Source organism: Sus scrofa, chromosome X, assembly GCF_054392235.1.
Source record: "Sus scrofa isolate SSC_HxYL_T2T_F1_AM1 chromosome X, Sscrofa_HxYL_maternal_Yorkshire_Landrace_v2.0, whole genome shotgun sequence".
In the NCBI taxonomy this organism is placed as follows: domain Eukaryota; kingdom Metazoa; phylum Chordata; class Mammalia; order Artiodactyla; family Suidae; genus Sus; species Sus scrofa.
The window spans coordinates 38,590,520-38,609,025 of NC_139401.1; the positions used below are offsets into that span (position 1 = coordinate 38,590,520).

General features: G+C 46.5%; 2 long non-coding RNA genes across 10 annotated transcripts in view; both read left to right on the forward strand.

Annotated features, from left to right (window-relative positions):
• The window catches only part of LOC106506943 (uncharacterized), a 525,822-nt gene that overhangs the window by 169,792 nt on the left and 337,524 nt on the right, over positions 1-18,506 (forward strand). The window lies entirely within an intron of this gene.
• Positions 5,546-14,097, forward strand: LOC146394550 (uncharacterized). The gene is made up of 2 exons (XR_014835285.1): positions 5,546-5,764; positions 8,910-14,097. It is a non-coding gene; the product is annotated as an uncharacterized LOC146394550 (long non-coding RNA).

The window sequence follows — 18,506 nt, forward strand, 5'->3', positions numbered from 1 at the left end:
GATTCCCATTTTATTCTAAAGATGTTAGAAACCACTGGAGGGTGAGAACAAAGAAAGATGACATATTTTTGATGACTTTTTTGGTGGCTTTGTGGAGAGTGGATGGCAGGGTAGGCAAGAGTAGGGCAGAAGACCTATTAGGAAGTTCTCCCAGGGGTCAGGCAGGAGATGGTAGTGGCATGGACCAGGGTGGGAAGAGCAGGCATGGTGAGAAGTGGTCAGATTCAGGATATGTTTTAAAGTTAGAGCCAACGGCATCTGCTGACAAGTTGAGAATAGAGTGAAAGAGCGGAATCAAGGCTAATGCCAAAGCTTTTGGCCTGAGCAGCTGGGTAAATATCACTTTAAAATATTAGATGTGGAGTTCCCATTGTGGCTCAGAAGTAACGAACCTGACTGATATCCATGAGGACACGGGTTTGATCCCTGGCCTCGCTCAGTGGGTCTAGGATCCTGAGTTGCTGTAGCTGTGGTGTAGGCCAGCAGCTGCAGCTGCAATTCGACCCCTAGCCTGGGAACTTCCATATGCAGTGAGTGTGGCCCTAAAAGATAAATAAATAAATAAATAAATAAATAAATAAATAAGATGTTATCAGCATTAGTATCAGCATCCAATCCTATTTCATAACTATCTGGAATACTGCCTTGAGAAGATAAAGGTTCCAAGAGCCATGTTCAGGGTTAGCAGAAAAGTGAATATCAACTGGTGAGCTCTATCTGCCATGGGCACGGGAGCAGCGTGAAGTGACTTATATAGTAAATAGTTCTCAACCCGGGTCTAGACCAGTGGGTCTCCAAGTGTGGTCCATGGACCAACAGCATGAGCATCACATGGGAACTTATTGAAAACAAAAATTCTTGAGTCCCAACCCCTGACTTATTGAATCAGAAACCCTGGAACTGGGCCCAGCGCTCTGTGTTTTAACCAGCCTTCCAGGTGATTCTGATCCATGCTTAAGAGTGAGAACCAGACCTAATCAAACTGGAAAGCTTTTGCACAGCAAAGGAAACCAAAAAGAAAACAAAAAGACAACTTTCAGAATGGGAGAAAATAGTTTCAAATGATGCAACCGACAAGGGCTTAATCTCTAGAATATATAAACAGCTTATACAACCGAACAGCAAAAAAGCCAATCAATCAATGGGAAAATGGGCAAAAGACCTGAATAGACTGTTCTCCAAGGAAGATATACAGATGGCCAGCAAACACATGAAAAAATGCTCAACATCGCTGATTATAAGAGAAATGCAAATCAAAACTACCATGAGATACCACCTCACACCAGTCAGAATGGCCATCATTAATAAGTCCACAAATAACGAGTGCCGGAGGGGTTGTGGAGAAAAGGGAACCTTCCCGCACTGTTGGTGGGAATGTAAACTGGTACAGCCACTATGGAGAACAGTTTGGAGATACCTTAGAAATCTATCCATAGAACTTCCATATGACCCCACAATCCCACGCTTGGGCATCTATCCGGACAAAACTCTACTTGAAAGAGACACATGCACCGGCATGTTCATTGCAGCACTATTCACAATAGCCAGGACAAGGAAACAACCCAAATGTCCATCGACAGATGATTGGATTTGGAAGAAGTGGTATATATACACAATGGAATACTACTCAGCCATAAAAAAGAATGACATAATGCCATTTGCAGCAACATGGATGGAACTAGAGAATCTCATACTGAGTGACATGAGCCAGAAAGACGAAGACAAATACCATATGATATCACGTATAACTGGAATCTAATATCCAGCACAAATGAACATCTCCACAGAAAAGAAAATCATGGACTTGGAGAAGAGACTTGTGGCTGCCTGATGGGAGGGGGAGGGAGTGGGAGGGATCGGGAGCTTGGGCTTATCAGACACAATTTAGAATAGATTTACAAGGAGATCCTGCTGAGTAGCATTGAGAACTTTGTCTAGATGCTCATGTTGCAACAGAACAAAGGGTGGGGGAAAAAATGTAATTGTAATGTATACATGTAAGGATAACTTGATCCCCTTGCTGTACAGTGGGAAAAAAAAAAAAAAAAGAGTTAGAACCACCAGCCTGTGGTATTTCTTTGACTTCTTTGCCCTTGGGCACCAGAAGAAGGCTGCAGCCTTTCCCAGGAATGGATCATCACGTTTGTGTGTCCCCAGAAGGTCTGTGTGACAAGTGGCCTCTGCTTGGGATGGGAAAAAATAGGAAAGAAGGTGTGAGGAGAACCAAGGATCTAAAAAGTGCATTGTTTGGGGGTGTTGGGGCCCTTGGACATGGGTCTAAGAGCTGAGTGAAGAATCAGCCAGAATAGAGCCAGAATCCTTTGCTTGGTAAACATAGCTTGTGTGTACTTGTGTGTGTGTTTTCCCTTTTTTGCTCTTGGAATTTTAGGAGATTTTATTTTTAAAATTCATAATCTTCTAAACAGTCTGCACGGTTAAAGGGAAAGGCCTTTTATCCCCACCAGGGACAGAGTTGTAAAGAGAACCTACCGCGAGACTGGCTGCTGAAGTCATGGTGGCTGTGGGAGCTGGGGGACACTGAGAGGAAGGTGGAAGCTAAGATGGGGATCCCCCCCCCCGCCTGCAGCCCATTCTAAAGGTGTTCCTTCTAGACAGTTGACTGACCTCAGATGTTAGAGGGATCGAGGCTTTATTTTTATAAAGGAGACCTCTTCTCCTCCTGCCAAACAAAAAACAAACAGAAAAGGTGCCTCTTCCTAAGAAGGTCCCAAAGGTGGGGATTTTCAGGCCCGCCAGGCAGTGTTTCTGGTGCAGCACGCCTGCTTCCCCTCACTCCAGCTGGCAGCTGGTGGAGCATCCTCCCAGGCCTGGGGTGAGGCGGACCCTCTGATCCCTTCGCTTCCCTCGCAGGCAGCTGCGGGGCTTCTAATTAGCTGACCCATTCGCTCCGGTTCCTAAGCACAGGATGCTTGTGCACAGGGCCCCCGGGTGCCGAGAAGCACCTGGGGCAGCATGAGAGCTGTGACTGACACCTTGTCAACTGGAGTTGAGTCAGTGTCAAGGAAGACTGCCTCCCGGTCTAAAGCTTCAAAGGCACATCGCTGCGGGCTGGGTTGCCCTCTGTGCTCGGGCCAGGGTCTCTGCGACGGGCTTGGGGGCCTTGAAAACCCCCCTACTTCTCTTCAAGACTTTCCCTCTCGTCCACCTTCGAGGTCAGCCACATGCTATGAGCACCGCTTCTATCGTGGTCCCTTCCTATTGCTCAACTTACCTGGCGTCTCAGCAGTATTTGGTGCCCCGATGAGCACCCTCCACTTCGGAAATGCCATTCCCCTTGACATCTGTGACTTCTCATCCAGCCCCAACCTAGCAGACTGCCAGCAGGCCCTTCCCCCTCTAGGCGTTTCTTAAGGACTGATACTTAGGATTCTGTCCTGGCCCTTTCTTGTCACTGATGGTCTTACCCAGTTCTGGGATTTCAGCCACTATCTGCCTGTATTCTCACATGTCCTGATCTTCCGCCTCCAGTCCTGACCTCTCTCCTGAGTTTCAGACCCTGAGTCCGCCGCAGACACAGCGTGTTGAAAAGGTGCTCGTTGCCCTGCCCCTGGAGACCTGCTCCTGGCCTTTGCCCCTGATAGCAGTGAATCGCTCCACCATCCTCCAGCCCTCGAGCCTGACCCCTCCACACTGTCCTCACCTGCGCCCTCCCCTCCGCCTCCCCAAATGCAATGACTCACTGAGTCTGTCGAGTCTGCCTACAAGAAGTCTCCAGCTCCATGACCTCTGCCCACTCCCCTTCTCGTTCTCTCAGCACAGCTCTGCGCAGGCCCTCATTTGTCCCCGGGTCTGAAATCACTCCATGTGCCCCTTCCTTTCTTGGTCACACCTGGATCTTCTCTGTCCCGCCACCATTCCCCTTTGCTGGCTAACCCCTCACTCAGCTCAGGTGCATCTCCTCTGGGCAGCGAGCCGGGGGTGATCACCCTCTTCTTCCTCTGCCGCTACTGCCCATTCATTTGTCTGTGTTCCACTCCAGCCTTACGTGCTGAGTCTGTCTTATTCATAAGTGTCCCTGCACATGGGGCACAGAACAGGAGACACTGTCACTCAGTGGACCTTTAAACCAGGTCTGGGACTGGCCTGGGGCTTGGAGCCAGGTGGGTTCACATGGAGACCTGCTGAGTGTAGGGCTGGCACCAGTTCTTTTTCTTCGCGGGCTTTCCCTCTGCGCTCTGTGTGGCATCAGTGCAGGGAGGGAAGAAGACCCAGCAGGAAGTCCAGGTACACCTGCACGTTCCCTTCACCTGGGCAGGTGACCCTTGCAGGCTAGTGGACTGTTCCTCCGCTCCCATTACCTGGCACGTTGGAAATGAACATGCGCTGAGGAGAAATGGTTCTATTCGGCTCAGTAGTCTTCAGCCCATGAGTGAAGCCAGAATGGCACTTGTTTCCAAACCATTGTCCATGGCGCCCGGAACCCCCTTCTTCCCTCAGGTCCCTCAACCCAGAAGGTCCCACAACCCTAATATGGCATTTGTCACACTTGTTTGTCATTATGTCTCTACACCTCTGACCTTGGGAACTTGGCGGGGACCAGACTTTACTCTTCTTTTGGGTCTCAGCTGGTGGCATGGAGGCTGGCACAGACGAGGGGACCACAGAGTGTGCTGAGGGAACACTCCGGAGGTATACTGTTTTGTTAAGGGATGGAAGCCAGGAGTGCCAGTGATGCCAGGCACTGCCAGAGCCCCGTTCCCAGGCCGGGTGTTAGTCTTGCACTCTCGCAGCATTCTGCATTGCAAAGATCCCACAAGCTCCTTTCTGGGCTGCTGGCACCACTGGTTAGGTAACTACAGGTCATGATGCCATGTTACTGGGTCAAAGTGTGATGCAAGGGCCTCCCTGAAACCCTCGGCAAGGAAGAAGCAATGCAAGAGAAGATGGGTCGGATGCCCCTGGCCCGGGGCCAGGCCTTTCAGGGCCTGTGCTTCAGGGCGTCCATCTGGGTGTTGCTGCCTCTGTGAGTTTCACAAACCTGTGTGTCCTGTTGGGAAAGGAACTCAAGTGCTGGGCCTTCCGCCCTCTTCACAGTATTGGGGCAGATGTAAGACTGGACCCAAAGGATTGCCCCTTCGCTTTGCTAGAAGGTCACCGAGTCTGTTATGGGAATCTAGGAAGGAAACTCTTTCCAAACATGCTCTGCCCACCGAGCCACAGATCCTTTACCGGGATCACAGCTTTTCTCGTCCTCAAAAGCAAGGAGATGTCTTAGGCTGGGTTTCCTGGGAAAGACACTTTGAGTCAGGGGTTGGTGCACAGGCGGTCTATCAGGGGCGCCCTCAGGAGCAACACCTATGAGGGAGGGAGGGGAGCAGGATGAGGCAGAGGCAGGAGTCATAATGGGCTGCTCTTGCGACAGAGTCCTCAGCCCTTCCCTCAAGAGCTGCAGAGCTGGGGTGGTCTTGCAAAATTGAAACTGAGACAAAGGGGCTGAACCTCTGTACCGCCTCGCCTTCCCACCCGGAAGGAGGGGGGGGGGGACTTCGGACAAAGAGGCTCCTGTCAGCCGGGAGCCGTTCCCAGAGTGGGGCTCAGCAGCTAACGGCTCTGGTGGCTGGGGCCCCAAGAGCCTCGGAGGAGGGGGCTGGACATCACAGCCCCCTCGGCCACCCCCACCACCAAGCAAAAAATGCAAATCTCCCCGAGAAAAGCAACAAACTGTTTTCAGTGGATGCCAAGGATGGAATACCAGAGCCTTTTCTGCGAGTGTTTGGAAAAGGGTCGTTGAAGCGGATTTGAGGTGGAGAGGCACAGGACCCAGGTCAGAGACGAGGAAGAGAGGATGTGGGCAGGGGCAAGGACGGGTTCTGCTCGAGGCGCCCCGCTAGAAATTGCCGAGGACCCAGGGTCACGCCTCGCACTCCGGGCGACCTTGGGCAGAAGGTAAGGGCCGCTTCAGCGCTCCCACTGGGCGAACGAGAGCGCCAGTGATGGCCGCCTAATCTGGGGGCTTCGGGGTTTAGGCGACAAAGGGCAAGGTACACATCTGTGTTTGCTGCAAGGGACACCCAGATAAAAAGCAGCTCTTCGTTAATTTGAAATGAGATATAAATCATTTTCCAAATCATAGAGGCTCAGAGCTGGAAGGGGTCCTTCAACCAACTCATCTTACTGATGTGGAAACCGGCTCAGGGAGCAGAAGTGACTTGCCCAAGATGGCCCAGCTTGTTAGTGTCAAAAGACAAAAGAGGCCAACGTCGCTGACTCACAGTCCAGCGCTCATGCATAACACCTTTCTGTAATCTTTCCCGGACTACTGTCTTCTTAAAAGCTACCCCAAGCTCCGGTAGAATCTGAATTTTCTAAGCCAGTTTCGTCGAGGACGGCCCTCTCTCTTGGAAGCTCCTATTCTTTGCGGAGGTCTGTGGCCGCTGCTCCTGCCAGCGGAAGGCTGGCCAGCCAGAGGCCTTGGAGACATTTGCATTTGGGTGAAAGGGGCTGATGGTCTTGGACTCACAGCTGAAGGTTTTCTGGGGTGGAAATTAAAGTGGCAGCAGGAAGCAGAATGCGACCTAATTAGCAGTTTGGTCTCTGAGGCTGACCTCTTTTCGGGAAAGCTGGCACTCGGAGGAGCATAAAGCAGCTGTCGCCTCTTCTCTGCCTGGCCAGGTGGGCTCAGAGCAGTGCCAGCCCAGCCATCACCCCACACCAATTGCCCTCCTGGAAAGAAGTCTCACCTCACCCCCAAAGCTCTTCATCTATGGCTCCACGGGGCTGTGAAAACAGGCAGCACTCCCAGCGTGAGATCCTTAAAAAGGAGGGAAAGAAGAGAGAGAAGATAAAACCCTTTCTCCCAGCTCGGCTCTGGGGTGGAGGGAGGGGGCTCGGGGACTTGACTGGAGCCCGGGATGCAGAGTCGGGGTGGGAGCGGGGAGGGGAGCAGAGGGTGGTGCTCGGGACCGTCGATGCGTTCACCAGCGCCTCACACCTGTTGTCTTCTGCTGTGACCACACGTGTAGGCGACCCTAGGAGCTCCAGCTAAACAGGCGAGGAGTGTAATTAATCCATTGTTTAGCATTATTGGAGCTTACCGCTGCGCGGATCCTTCCTGGCAGTTCTCCCAGCCAAACACAGCCTGATGGTGGCGGTGGAGGCAGCAGCTCAAAAAGCAGGCAGGAGTTGGAAGGATTGAGATGTCAGGTCTGGGAAGGAGGCTCATAGCTGGGGGTGAGGGCAGGACAATGCCCAGCTCTCCTCCCTACAGGGCAGCTTCCCACTGCTAGGAAATAGTCTATCTGTTTGGCTCCTGCTGAGAAAGCATGCTTTCCACCCTGGTCCTCAGAGGCTGGCTGAGCTGTGGGTGCCCCGTGGATGAGGTTTGCCCAGAGCCAGGGGCTGCTTCCGATTGCCTGGCTTCTCATCTGCTGTGGGTTCGGTGGCTTTCCCTCATCATAAATGTCCAGGATCAGCCATGGCAGGATCTTAGCAGCCTCCCCAGGAGTAAGAGCCGACACTTGGACAGCTCTTACTAAATGCCAGGCGCTGTTCTCAGCCCCGGCAGTGTATCATCTCATTGAATCTTCACTGCAAGCCTACGAGACAGCTGTCTTCACCATCCCAATTCTACAGATGGGGTTAGGGAGGCACAGAGAAGCTCAGTAACTTACCCAAAGTAGCCCAGCTAGTAAGGCGGAGAGGTGGCATTCAAACCCAGAGCCTGCGCACCCAACATTTACGTGTACAGCCTCGGCCTGGGGTCATAGTTCTCAGCTCACTCGCCTGGCACTGGAGCGGGGAGGGCAGGAAGGGCAGGAAGAATTGGTTTTGGTATCTCAGTCTCCACATCCACCTGCCAGGGGATGTTTCCATTTCTGCCCTATGGATTCAGGTCACCCATTGATGGGCCTAGGAATCTGAATTTTTAGTAAGTACTCAGCATGCCTCCCGGGATCTGGTCTGTTTGGGAGATCCTGGAGATGCGGGGGAGGGGGCACTTCAGCTCAGTGGTCCTCAAACTTTGGTGTGAAGAACAACCAACCACCATGGAGGTTATAAACAGTACCAATTCCTGACCCCTCAAAGCCCCCAGATTTCTGGTTTTAGAGCCACTATTTGGGTTTCATCTCTCTTCACTTTAATGGTTAAAATATGACCGTTAAATCTACATGCTTTTTGGCTCCATGCTGGCACTTGCAGCCAGGAGGGTCAGAGCAGCCCTGTCCATCTCTATAGAGCAGCACTGGGCTGAGGCAGCCCTGCGGGGCTCCCCAGGTCTCAGAGCAGGAGGAAGGATTGGCTGAGGGATTGTGGAGAGCTCCAGCAACCGCTGCTACCTAACTGCATGGTTACTGGTCTGCCAGGGCTGGGCCCGCTGGCTCCTCACTTAACAGCACGCAGCCTCCCTAGTCAAGATGGGAGGGGAGGCTTTTTGCTTCATTGGACCCGCGTGCACTGTGGACAGTGCTTGTCTTTCTCTCCCATTTCCAGCACGCTGGGAGGAGAGAGCACATTGCTGGAACTTGACATCATCAGAGAATGAAACAAAAGACCACTCAAGCTTAAAAACATACATTTGCAAAGTTGAGTCTGTTCCCTTGCACTGGCCACTGAGCGGTTCTCTGAGTTAAGTGCTCGAAAGGGAAGTCCTTGGTGGTTCTGCTAATTTTGGATCCAGAAATTAGCCCTTGGGATAGCATGGTAGAGTCCAAAGCCCAGACACAGTTAGTTAAATCCCCTTCCTTGGCTGGCAAAGCATCTTCCAGTGGGGGCAGTGAGGGCCTGGCATCACACAGCATCCACTTTTTGATACCTCAAGGACAAGTGCAGCTTTCAATGAAAAATTATCCTTTTACAACTTGTTCAGGTTGTGGCTGCCATGGGCCTTAAATGACCCAAATCTCTCTCTCTCTCTCTCTCTCTTTTTTTTTTTTTTGTCTTCTTTTTAGGGCTGCACCTGCGGCATATGGAGGTTCCCAGCCTAGGGGTCAAGTCAGAGCTGTATGTCGAATCTCCAGCCACAGCCACAGCAACATCAGATCCAAGTTATGTCTGTGACCCACACCACAGCTCATGGCAACGCTGGATCCTTAACCCACAGAGCAAGGCCAGGGATCGAACCTTTATCCTCATGGATGCCAGTCAGATTCGTTTCCACTGAGCCACAATGGGAACTCCCCACATCTCTTCTCTGGGGTCACTTTGGGCCCCTTCAGGACTGTGTCAGCCACAAGCAGCCCATCAGAAGAAAGGGCAGCTACTCACAGGTCACCTGGTGGCCCAGGTTAGGTATCCTTCCCTAACCAGGCAGAGCAAAGCAGCCAAGGTGCCCAGGGGCAAAATTTAAGGAGTCAGGGACTCTCAAGGTAGTGCAAGTGCAGAGGCAAGCCTTCAGAGTTAAGTACCTCCTTAAATTTTGTGCTGGCCTCAGCCTAGTCGCACTGCCTTCCAAGCTGTAAGGGAGACATCTTCAGTGTGGTGTTCGCCATAGAAAACATTCTCCCTGGATGAACTGTGCTTTCCTTCCCTCCAGATATGTGCTATTTCCAGTTGATCTTGTTTTCCCCACAATAAAAATGAATAGGGTGAGTTTGCTGGGACCAAGAAGGGAGAGTGGGAAGGAATGAATCTCAGAGCCAGTTGGCTTTGGCTCAAGATCTGCCTAGTTCCCCAGATTGTCCTCCTCTGGCCAGATGACAGTGGCACAGGCTGTCTATCCCCCTGCTGGGCTGTACTCAGGGTTCTGTCATGTTCCCTCAGGCCAGAGACTTTTTTTTTTTCAGGAGCTATTTATTTGAAGTTTCAGACCACCTGGAAATAACTCCTATCAGATCGTATGCGTAGGATTTTTTTCTCCTGGCCACTCATAAAACAGCACCTGCAGAATAAGTGTAGGAAAAGGAGTTTCCTGATTCCCATTTCCTCAGTATGGCTCCTCCTATAGTTTCTAGAAAAGCCCTGGAGTCCAATCCCAGGTACTGTGATTCACAAAGAAACATGGACCTCTTTCGGCTTCCGCAGGCAAGTGAATCACACTTGTCCCGGACTCTAGTTGGAGTGGGCCTCAACTAGCCTGAGCAGAAAACCCTCTGTTCTATTAATGGACTGTCACAAAGGCATGCTCTGGTCTACAACAGTCCTGGTTTCAGTGGCTAAGTGCACCTGCCATGTTGAGCCAAGGCTGACTCGTGATAGCCTCTTTATCCCTGGACGAAGCAGTCCTTTCTGTGTAATTGAAGTGGTCTGTCAGCAGACCTCATCTTGTGGCCATTTTCAGCTGTTTCCTCTTGTTCCATCCTTCAAGGGCACAGAGAGCAGCCACCTGCCAACTGCTCAGTCATCGTCCTTCATGTGGGGCATTGGAACGACAAGTAGGAAAGTGCAGGGTTAATGTGAGAGCCTCACTTCGATTCATCCATGTGGGGATCTCAGGAAGTTTTGCTGTTGAATTTTTTTCCCCCGAACATCAGCGATGCATAATGAAGTCAGTTCAGGATGGGCTTTAAGCCCAAATTCACTTGCTTTGGGATTCGTCACTCAGGCTCCTATATTAAATTCACCTTGGGGTCTATGGTAAATTTTATGAAATGTTACTTTCCTCTTTACGGCTAGCATAAACATTTATTATACATCCTGTGATAAATGTTTCCAGGAAGTAAGGAAATGCTGTTGTGGAAAGATAGGATTCCCAACTGATTTGAAATATAGACGAATAGCCTGTTTTAGAAAGGGGCTGGGACTTTAATGGAAAAAAGTAGTTATCAGATTTTTTTTCTTGTCTTTCTCTGCCTTCTCTTCTGGCACCAGTTAAAGGAACATTTCTCAGCCCTTCTCCCCATGCACACAAAAGATGATACCTGATATGAAATGCTGTCAAATCCTGCTTCATTAAAGCCCGCAAAAGCTAATGCACAGAGCTCCCCTCACACTGCCCTAAAATGGGAACAAAGAGGCAGAATAATGTCAAAATAGAACACAAAGGAAAAGAGTTTGTCCTCTGGGCCTGGGAGATGAAAGATATGAGGAATCATCTGTGAATGCTGGGCTGGGCCAAAGTTTCCAGGGCTCGTTTCAGAGATGACGGGGGATTGTCAAGCTGGGCGACTAGTGTAAACACAGCGAGAAGGCAGTGAAGGCCCTGCAACAAGGGCCCTGGCGCTGCTCCTGTTAGCACTTCAGTCACAGGCAGCGAGAATGAGCATCGGCCTCAGGAGAGGGGCCAGCTGAACACTCCGGGCACCTGGACTTCTCCTCACTTGCCGTGTGGTAGAATACCGCCTAGAAGAGGGAAGCGATCTGGGAATAGGAGCTTAGTCTGGGGACCCAGGAAACCAGCAATTCTGAGGAGTGTGCTGGGTTCTTAAGGGGAGGTGACTGTAGGAAAAAACAAGTCCTAAAAAAAGCTCTCTCACTACTGGTAGAGTAATCAACCACAGAGACCAAGATGCTTGGCTTTGTGGCTGATTAACAGACAATTCAGTAAATTACAGACAGGGGGAATATACTCCACCAGGTCAAAAGATGACCCCCGAGAAGGTGAGAGGGCAAATTCAGGGTGATCTAGTTGACACTACCAGGAAGTGGCAGAGCTAGGATTTCAAATCTAGCACACTGTGGGATGCAGTTATGTGATACCGTCAGTAAGAGTGGTGACAGGACATAGCCTAGACCCTCCCCACCATCCCATCCTGACTCCTTGCTCAGACTCTTGGCCTCCCCTTCTCCCTCCTTCCTCCTTCACTATTCCTCCATCCCCAACTAAAGCCAGCTCCCAGGCTGCTGTCTCTGGGCTCTGCAAGGAGAGAAACAGTGAGGGCTGGACATCCACTGGGGTCATACCCCTTTTGGCTGGCAAGTGAGGCTGTGTCTTACTTGGGCTGCTCAAAGCAGAGCCTGAAACGAATATTTGAGAACAGGTAGTTTGTTGGGAGAAGTGATTCCAGTGGGTGGGAGTGTAGGAGCGGGGAGTGTGAGCAGGGGTGTAGAGAAAGCCAATGTAAAGGTACATTAGCAGGGGCCAGTTCTGCCAGGACCTCCTACAAAGCACCCAGGATACCTCCAAAAAATATTCATCTGAAACATAGGAGGCAGGAACATTAATTCACTGGCTCCCATCTGCCATTGGTTGAGGGCTGTCTTTGTGTATGTGTTGACATTCCTGAACTTCTGAGCTGGGCATGCAGTGTCCTGAGCCTTCTAAGTGCCTTGGGGCAGAGAACAAAGGCGTGCTGCTTACTCTTGGTGAGGCACGTGAACCTTAATTCACATAGAACTGTCCAGCCTGGCCATTGCTGGAGTCAGATGTTTGACCACTAGAACATGTGACAGGGCACCAGATGCATCTGCTACAGGATGTAAGTCTGCTGAGGGCTAAGAGAACAGGAGATAATATACTACCACAGGGGAGCCCCCGAGTCAAGGGAACTTGGACAAAAGTCCTCTCAGAACATAGGCTGATCTGGGATGATGCAAACTGACAGAAGTAAGGAGGCTTAAAAGAAGAGTTGGGGAGTGTGACTGGGAGTGGGATGGGAGATACTGTCAGAGAAAAGGGCAGAAGTCTTTCTGGATACCCAGCATCCTGTGCTTTAGAATGCACTTGAGCCCTGACCCCACAGAGTCCTCAACATGAGGTCATAGAGGAGGTGAGTCCATACTCTAAAGAGATTTTCTGGTTCCAGCCACAATCAACGTCTGTAGGTAGGGAGCAGGATGACCTACGTAGTAATGACTTCAGGGCTACAGCAGGGTCATGCCTTTGTAAGGGCATTTTGAAAACTTGGAGTGCAAGGGTGTTGGGAAACAGGGAAGGCTTGAGCTGGAATCCCGATGAGACTTTTGGAGCTGTTTGCCCCACAAAGCCAGCGTCTTGATGTTGTCCCTCCTACCTACAGTGAAGCACCTTGGGAATAGGCAGGGGTCTCTGAGGCACTGCAAACCCAAACTTGTAAATAGAAAGGGGACCTCCCCTGTGCATCTATATTCTAAATACATAATTTCTAGAGAGAGTCTGAAGATGACAAGCCTCAGAGATGAGTAGGATAAAGTCTCTTGGATTAAGCTAATTAAGCATATGAAAAGATCATCAAAGATACACATAGGAAAGACTTATTAAGTCTTTCATCAGCAATGCACTTGGGCCTCCAAATACCACAGACTTGGATGTTACAGCAGCCAGATATTATTGGCCTTCTCAATGTCTCCTCCCCTGGAGAACTGACTCACCTCCATTCTATGTGGTTCTGGTAGGATATTAATCACAATGCCTCTCTCCTGGCCTCCATCTGCCACCACATATCCCAGCCACAGAGAGGTCATGGAATGATTGGCCAATCAAACAACTCCATTCCTCTGGTTATAGTGATTCATTCAGGGTGGGCATGTGAACTAAGCAGAAATAATCAAAACCTTCACCAAGATTTGATATATGGATGGTGACAAAATAAAGATTTCTCTTCTTTTTGATGGCGGATCTTCTTGAAAATAAAGTAGTACCCATATGAAAGAAAAATTGAAAGGTGGAAAGACTGAAAGATACTGTTGACTCCTTGGATGCAACCTTGTTTGATGCCAGAAGTACCCTCCAGCTTGCCAGTTATGTGAACAAGAAAGTTACCTTTTTGCTTAAGCTAGTCTGAATTGGATTTATGTCATTTAGTGGAGAAATGTCTGACTAATACAGTATTTACTGAGCAATAACATGGTCTGTGTTAGGTACAGTGGGTTAAAGATACGTCTCAGAAGCTGTGAATGTGATTTATTTGGAACAAGGGTCTTTGCAGACATAATTACATTAAGAATCTCAAGAGGAGATGATTGTGTATCTTGTGTATTATTGAGACAGATCCTAAATATAATGATGAGTGTCCTTATAAGAAACGCACAGATCAGAGACACACGACATAAGAGGTGAAGACACAGACATACAGGGGACAAAACCATATGAAGATGGAGGCAGAGACTGGAGTGATAGAGCCACAAAGAATGCTAACAGCCACCAAATGGCAGAGGCAAGGAAGAGGCAAGGAAGGATTGTGCCCTAGAGCCTCCAAGGGGAGTACAGATCTGCTGACACCTTGATTTGAGACTTCTGGGCTCCAGAACTGTAAGAGAATAAATTTCTTTTATTTTAAGCCACCTAGTTTGTGGTAATTTGTTATGGCAGCCCTAGGGAACTAATACACTTGGTGCTTGACGATAATTCAAATTTGAAAAGAGAGAATCATTGCTCTGGTGATAGTGGCATAAAATTATTTTTATTTATTTTAAATAATTATGCATAATTGATTTAATGAAAGTGTGTGCAAAGCAGGGTAGGAGTATAGAAGAATGGCTCATACAATGAGATCACATTATAGTTGCAGAACTGTGTAATAGTTAAGACAACTTCTTTGTGTTCAAATCTTGGCCCATTACTTATTCCACCATATATAGTTGTGCATCCTTGGGTTAAAGGTTTACCCTTTATGGGCCTCAGGTTCCCAATCTATAAAAGAGAAATGGCAATAATAGTAATACCTTATTCATAGAGTTTTTGTGAGAGTTAAGTGAGATAATATACGTTAAGTCCTTAGACTAGAACCTAGCCCATGGTAGGTGGTTGGTAAATGTTATTCTGGAAGAACTGTCAGGTAATGGGGTATTCTATGTCAGAAGATCCCCACTATGCTTCAGATGAATTATGGTTATGTCTGGCTAGAGAACTGGAAAAGGGAGCCCTAGGGAAGTAGGAGAAAACTGGGGAGATCACAGAGGATGAGCTTGTGAAAGTGACCCCATAAAGTTGTTTATGAATTCCTGAAATCATTCCAAACCTGTGTCTGCATGGATATGATTTTAAACATTACACAAAAGATTTTGAGAACTGAACAGAGATATAGAACAATGTAAAGGTCAAAGAATGGCCACTGGGTTGCACACACTCTAGACAGATCCAAACTGTATCACAAAGGCTTTGAAAACAACTGATATTGAAAGCACAGCTCACAGAAGGCTGGTCAGAATTTGCAACCTGAATGGAAGCAGGTTGATTGCTAAAACAAAAAGTAGAAACATTCTCCATGAGATTTAAAGACCTGGCCTCTAATAACATAATATTCAAAATATCTTGGATATAATGCAAAGTTACTCAATTTACGAACAACCAGGATTTAATGGTAAGATGACACAGATGCTGGAATTGTCAAACTAAGATTTTAAAACAGTTATTATAAAAACACACTAATAAATGAGGGTAAACACTCTTGAAATGAATGAAAAGATAGAGTCTCAACAACAAAAAATAGAAGCTATATAGAAAAACTAGTGGAATTTGTAGAACAGAAAATATAATAACTCAAGTTAAAAAAAAAAAAAAACACCTTCACTGGATAGGCTCAATAGTAGAATGTAGATGATGGAGGAAATGGTCAACAGAAATTAACCGATTTGAATAATAGTACAAAGATTGAAAAAAAAATGTACAGAGACTCAGGAACCTCTGGGGCAATGCCAAGGGCCTAATAATTGTGTCATCAGAGTCTCAGAGGAAGAGGAGAAAGAACTCTATGTTGAAAAATATTTGAAGAAATAATGGTTGAAAATTTCCCCAATTTGGTAAAATCAATGAATCTTTAGATTCAAGAAGATAAATAAACTCCAAATAAGGTAAACTAAAAAAAAAAATCCATAATCAGACACAGCATCATCAAACTACTAAAAACTAAAAACAAAACAAAACAAAACAACTCAAAATCAGCTAGAGAAAAACAATATTTGTAAGAGAAAAATTATTTTAATGATTGTGGATTTCTCCTCAGAAACCACAGAGGCCAGAGGAAAGTGACACAGTATTTTTGAAGTGCTGTAAAAAAAAGAACAGTTAACCTAGAATTCTATATCCAGTAGAAGTGTTCTTCAGAAATGAAGGTGACCTAAAGATACTCTCAGATGAAGAAAAAGTAAGAGAATTCATTGTCAGAAAAGCTGTTCTAAAACAGTTGCAATTTGGACAGAAGAAAATAATAAAGACACAATAATGAAATTGAGAATAAAAAATACAGAAAATCAATGAAACCAAAAGTTGTTCTTGGAAATGATTTATAAAATTGATAAATGTCTACCAATATTGACAAAGAAGGAAAAAGGAATCCAAAATGCAATGTTAGGAATGAATAAAGGGTTATTACTGCAAAGCAGTCATTAAACAGATAATAAGGAGATGCTATGAACAGCTCTACCCTCATTTGATTTGACTACTTAGATGCAATGGATTAATTTCTTGCAGACTACAAATGACCAAATTCACCTAAGATGAAATAAATAAATTGTATAGTCTTTTGATAATTAAATAAATTACAATTTTAGTTGAAAACCTATCAAACAAAGAAATCTCCATGGTTTCACTGGAGAATTCTACCAAACACTAGATAAGAAATAACACCAATTCTATGCAATCTCTTCTGGAATATAGAACACTTCCAAATTCATATTGTGAAGCCAAAATTATCTAATACCAAAATCAGACAAAAGCAGTATAAGAAAACTACAGGAGTTCCTGCTGTGACCCAACGGGATTGGTGGTGCCAGGATGCAGGTTTGATCCCCAGTCCAACACAGTGGGTATAAAGGATCTGGCTTTGCACTGTCTGTGGCATAGATCATGGCTCAGATCTGTTCCCTGGCCCCTAGACTCCATATGCCATGGGGTGGTCAAAACTGAAAGAAAAGAAAATAGAAAACTACAGTTCAATATCTTTCATAAACAAAGACACAAACATCCTCAACAAAATATTAGAATATTGAAACCAGTAATGCTAACTGTAGTCATTCCCAGAGCCCTAAAAAACCAGTGGCCACTTTCCCCACATTACCCCTCAGGCTCTCTCTAACCATAAAACCAAGTTGACAGTGTTACCCTGGAAGAAGCTTGTCCACACATCTAGTGATCCGAATTGTATGGCTGCCACCCAAGTGAAGGGACCCCAAATCATCTGGCTCTGATAGCCAGTAGAACTTGCATCCATGAGCCCCATAGTTGTAGAACAAACAAAGAAGTAGTTTTTATTTTTATTTTATTTTATTTATTTTACTTTAATTTTTAAAAGTAGTTTTAAAATGGGTAAAGGAACACCCACTTGGGGCTATATATACCTAGGCTCAGCACAGAGGGAGCAAGCAAATATGCCCATCTTCCAGCTGCTGCCTGAGGGTCCAGCTTCTAATTACCACATGTCGAGGTGCTGATTGTGATCCTCCCCTTTGGGACACTGATGGGTCTTGGCACACCCTCAACTACTGGAAGCCACTAAGAACAAAGATAGTGGCTTGGGCAATCACAAAGGTTTGATATGCAACCAGAAGCCCAGTTGGGCCAAGCAGATTGATGAGGTTCATCTCCTGTGTGAGACTAGTCTGTATCAAGACTGGGAGAGGTGGCTGTTTTATCGAATGTGCAGAAACCAACATAGAGAGTCAAGAAAAATGAAGAAACAAGGGAATATGTTCCAACAAAAGATAAGATAAATCTCCAGAAACTGACCTTAATGAAATGGAGATAAGTGATTTACCCAAAAGAGAGTTCAAAATTGCAGTCGTTAAGATGCTCCCTGAGGTCAGGAGAACAATGCATGAACAAAGTGAGGATTTCAACAGAGACAGAAAATATTTTAAAAGTACCAAACAGAAATTACAGACCTGAATAGTACAATAATTGAAATGGAAAATTCAATAGAGCAGTTTAATAAAAAATGAGATCCAACAGAAGAAAGGATTAGCACACTCAAAAATAGAGATGTGGAATTCATCCAATCAGAGGAGAAAAAAGAAAAAAAGAATGAAAGTGTGAGCATAACCTAATGGACTTAATGGGATACCATCAAGTGGACCAATACATGCATTATAGCACAATAGCAATAGCTAAGGTATAGAAACAATCTAAGTAATCTATGGACAGATAAACTGATAAAATGTGTGTATGTGAAAAATATATATATTCGTAATCAGTGGAATACTATTCAGCCTTAAAAAAGAAGGAAATTCTGCCATTTGTGACAACATGGATGAATCTGGAGGGCATTATGCTATGTGAAATAAGCAAGACGGAAAGACAAATATTGCATAATATCACTTATATGTGGAATCTTAAAAAAAAGTCAAACTCATAGAAACATTAGAAGAGTCGATGCCAGAGGCTGAGGGGTGGGGGAACTAGAAAGAGGTTGGTCAAAGGGTATAAACCTTCAGTTATAAGATGAATAAGATTTGAGGATAATGTATAACATGATTGAAGTTGATAACACTGTACTGTATAACTGAAATTTGCTAAAGAGTTCTCACCAAGAAAAAAAAGAAATGTAAATATGTGAGGCTATGAGTCTGTTAATTATCTGGATGGTAGGAATCATTTCATAATATGCACATATAATCACATCATCACATTGTATGCTTTAAATATACTACAATTTTATTTGTCAATTATACCTCAGTTAAGCTGGAAAAAATCTCAGGTGAATGGATAAAATGGGCTACATCCATCATCCATACAATGGAATATTATTTGGCAATAA